At 37.0% G+C, this 3,575-nt stretch overlaps 1 pseudogene; it reads right to left on the minus strand.

Moving 5' to 3' along the window:
- Positions 1 to 637: 637 nt before the first annotated feature.
- Positions 638 to 1,031, minus strand: LOC125102990 (60S ribosomal protein L23-like; annotated as a pseudogene).
- Positions 1,032 to 3,575: the final 2,544 nt, after the last annotated feature.

Below are 3,575 nucleotides of genomic sequence, written 5' to 3' on the forward strand. Positions count from 1 at the left end.
TACTAAATTTTATTATTTTTTTATTGTAGCCTGGCTCTCAGTCTCCAATAAACATTTATCATGTTGCTTTAATTATAGTAGATAATCAGTAATTGATTAATGATGATGATGACGACACATAATACTTTATATTAATCAGAGACTTTTAACACATGTTACCTAACATTAACATTGTGCAGTAGGTAAGACATATATTATTATTTCCATTAGAAAGAAAGGGAAAATAGATACAAAAAAAGGCAAATGACTTATGTAAAGTTATCCAATAAATTGATGGTTAAGTTGTCTTCCCACACTTACAGAAATATTTCTTTAAAGGGCTGGCTGGTCCTTGCTCTCTTTTTTGGGGTGCAAGGGAGAGCAAATAATTTTTAATTTTTTTAAAACAAATACACCAAAGAGGGATGCCTGGGTGGCTCTGTGGGTAAGCGTCTGACTCTTGATTTGGTTCAGGTCATGATCTCAGGGTTGTGAGACAGAGCCCTGCATGGGGCTCCTCACTCAGGGGGGGGTCTGCTTGGGATTCTCTTTCTCTCTCCCTCCAACCTCCTCATCCCACTCACTCTCTCTCCCTCTCCCTCTTGCTGTCATGCTCTTGCTCTCAAAATAAAGAAATGAATCTTTAAACACCAAAGCATCATGCAGTCCTGCCAACATTGGATGCAATTCTGGGCCACAAGTCTGCACACTCCTTTGCAACTGGTCCTGTGATAGCAGAGCCTTTATTCTTTACTATGATCCCTGTGTTATCTTCAAAATAGAGAAACACATCATCTTTCTTTGGTATGATTTTCATTGTGGAATTACCACTGCTGGATGTACCTTCTTTCTCAGCTTTGGTTTGCATTTCTTCGCTGTGGCCATCACCCTGTCACCCACACCAGAGGCAGGAAGTCTGGTCAGTTGTCCCTTGATCCCTTTCACAGAGATGATAAACGGAGTTTTGGCTCCTGTGTTACAGCTCCTACATGAACACCCAGGGAAATCCAGAATTTCACATCAGAAGACCCTCTACATCCTTACTTTGACATCTTTTTTTTTTTTTAAGGATTTTATTTATCTATTTGTCAGAGAGATACAAGTAGGGGGAGCAGCAGGCAGAGAGAGAAGCAGGGCCCCTGCTTATGTGGGAGCCATCCCAGGACACTGGGATCATGACCTGAGCTGAAGGCAGCTGCTTACCTGACTGAGCCACCCAGGTTTCCCGCCTACTTTGATATCTTGAATGGCAAAAAGGGACAGAAAGCTTCCTGCTATCTTGACAAGAACTTACTGCTTAGTGTATTTTATTTATTTATCTGAGAGAGAGTGCGTGAGAGAGTGCCTGAGTGGACAGAGAGCTAAGGAGAGAGGGACAAGCAGACTCCGCACCAATCAGGGAGCCCAATGCGGGACTTGATCCCAGGACCCTGAGATAATCACCTGAACAGAAGTCAGATGCATAACCAACTGAGCCACCCAGGCACCCCCTGCTTATTTTTAAAGATTTTATCATGAGTTTCATTTTTGCATTTAAGGTCCTGACTTTAATAGCTGTGACTTGGTAAACATGTACCTATGCAAAGTTGTATCTAGGACAGAAAACTCCCCAGGACAGAAAAAACTCCAGGAAGTGAGGTTCAAGGATTATTCATTCTTTCACTAAATGAATCAGAACTTGGAAAAACTATAGGTACTTTTTTTTTTAAACCTGACTTTGATGAAAATGGACAAATATTTTCATTTAGATTCCTGTATTTTTCTATTTTCATGTTCATTAGCTTCTTGTTGCCACCTAATATTGTGTGTATGGTGGAGCAGAAGTTGTAGCTGGACTTTTTCATGTACAGAGTCCAGGGTCCTTTTATCACTATCATGCTGTTATAAATTTATGAAAAAAAAAATTCCACTTTGTTTTCATGACTTTAGGGTAGCAGATAAGTGTTTTTTTTTAATAGAAAAGAATGCAGAAGAGCTTATGCCACAGGCTGTCTAATATATATGTCTTCCTTTAAACATAAATTATACTGTCATTCAACTTATAGAAACTGCCTTATGACTAGGCTGTGTCAAGGCTGTGCCTCTCCTGGCATGTATTGCTTTTCTTCCACATTTCTTCCTGACTTATTCCCTCACCTCTTAGAGGTCCTAACCTAAATGTCACCTTGTTAGTATGGTTTTCCCAGTTCAGCCTATTTAGAATTGCAGCCCTGGCCCATCTACCTTGTTTCTTTCTTTCTTTTTTTAATAGCACATATTACTTTCTAGCACATTATCTAACTTTTATGGTGTTTTTTTTAAATATATATATATATTCCCCCTAATAAAACATAAGCATTATAAGGCCAGGAATTTTTATCTGTTTTATTCTTGTTTTAGCTAAGAACAGAGTCTGGCACATAGCAGATGCTAAATCATTATTGATTAAATGATATGTGAATACATGTACTATGGCACTTTGGCTATTATTTTCTCTCATGAAATCCAAAGTAGGACAGTTATATATCAAAATCTGCTAATCAATGTGATAATTACTGTGTGTAAACTTACTGTGTAAGTTCAAGGGAAAATGGAAGGAATTCATAGTAGGTGCTTGAACATTTTAACATTAATGTCAATTTAAAGAAACACTGGGCATTTACATTAGTTTGGGTTAGTTATATTCATAGTTTCTTGGGTAATTAAAAATGATTTTAAAAAATGAGGTAGAAGCCCTTTTATCTGATGTAGTTGGTCACATCACCACAAAAAACTGTGCTTAGACTTGTAAATGCACTCCTTTCGTGAGGATTCCAGACATTTGTTATCTGTGTAAACCTTTTATATCAAATATTGATGTCAGTAATGTAAGAGCAGTGTAATTTTAGGAGTCAAAACTTTATACAAATATTCCCAGATATCAGTGCCAAGTGTTATGGTTTGATCTCCCCCCTAGTTTTATTGAGAAATAATTGGATACATCACTGTCTACATTTAAGGTGCGGAGGGTGATGTTTTAGTCTACATATGTTGTCAAATGATGACCACAAGAGGTTCAGCTAACACCCATCTTCTCATATAGACACAATAAAAAGAAAAGAAGAATAAAGGGAAAACATTTACTCCTCACCCCCACCTCTGTTTAACCACAAGACTGATCTCTTGTGGTCAGGCATGAGGGCATATCTCATTGTGGTTTTAATTTTCATTTCCCTAATGATGAGTAATGTTGAGTACTTTTTCATATACCTGTTGGCCTTTCTTATATTATTTTTGGAGAAATGTCAATTAGGGTCCTTTGCCCGTTTTTTAAACTAGATTATTACTTTTTTGTTATTAAGTTATAAGAGTTCTTTATATATTTTGGGTATTAACTCTTTATCAGATATATAGTTTGCAAATATTTTTTCTCATTCCATAGGTTGCCTTTTCACTTTGCTGATGGTTTCTTTTGCTGCGCAGAAGCTTTCTAGTTTGCTTAGTCCCAGTTGTTTATTTTTGATTTTGTTGCTTATGCTTAGGTGTCATATACAAAAAATCACTACCAAGACCCCTGTAAAGGAGCTTTGTTCTTATATTTTCTTCTAGGAATTTCATGATATCAGTCTTACATTTAA

Source organism: Lutra lutra, chromosome 6 (assembly GCF_902655055.1).
Source record: "Lutra lutra chromosome 6, mLutLut1.2, whole genome shotgun sequence".
Lineage (NCBI taxonomy): Eukaryota > Metazoa > Chordata > Mammalia > Carnivora > Mustelidae > Lutra > Lutra lutra.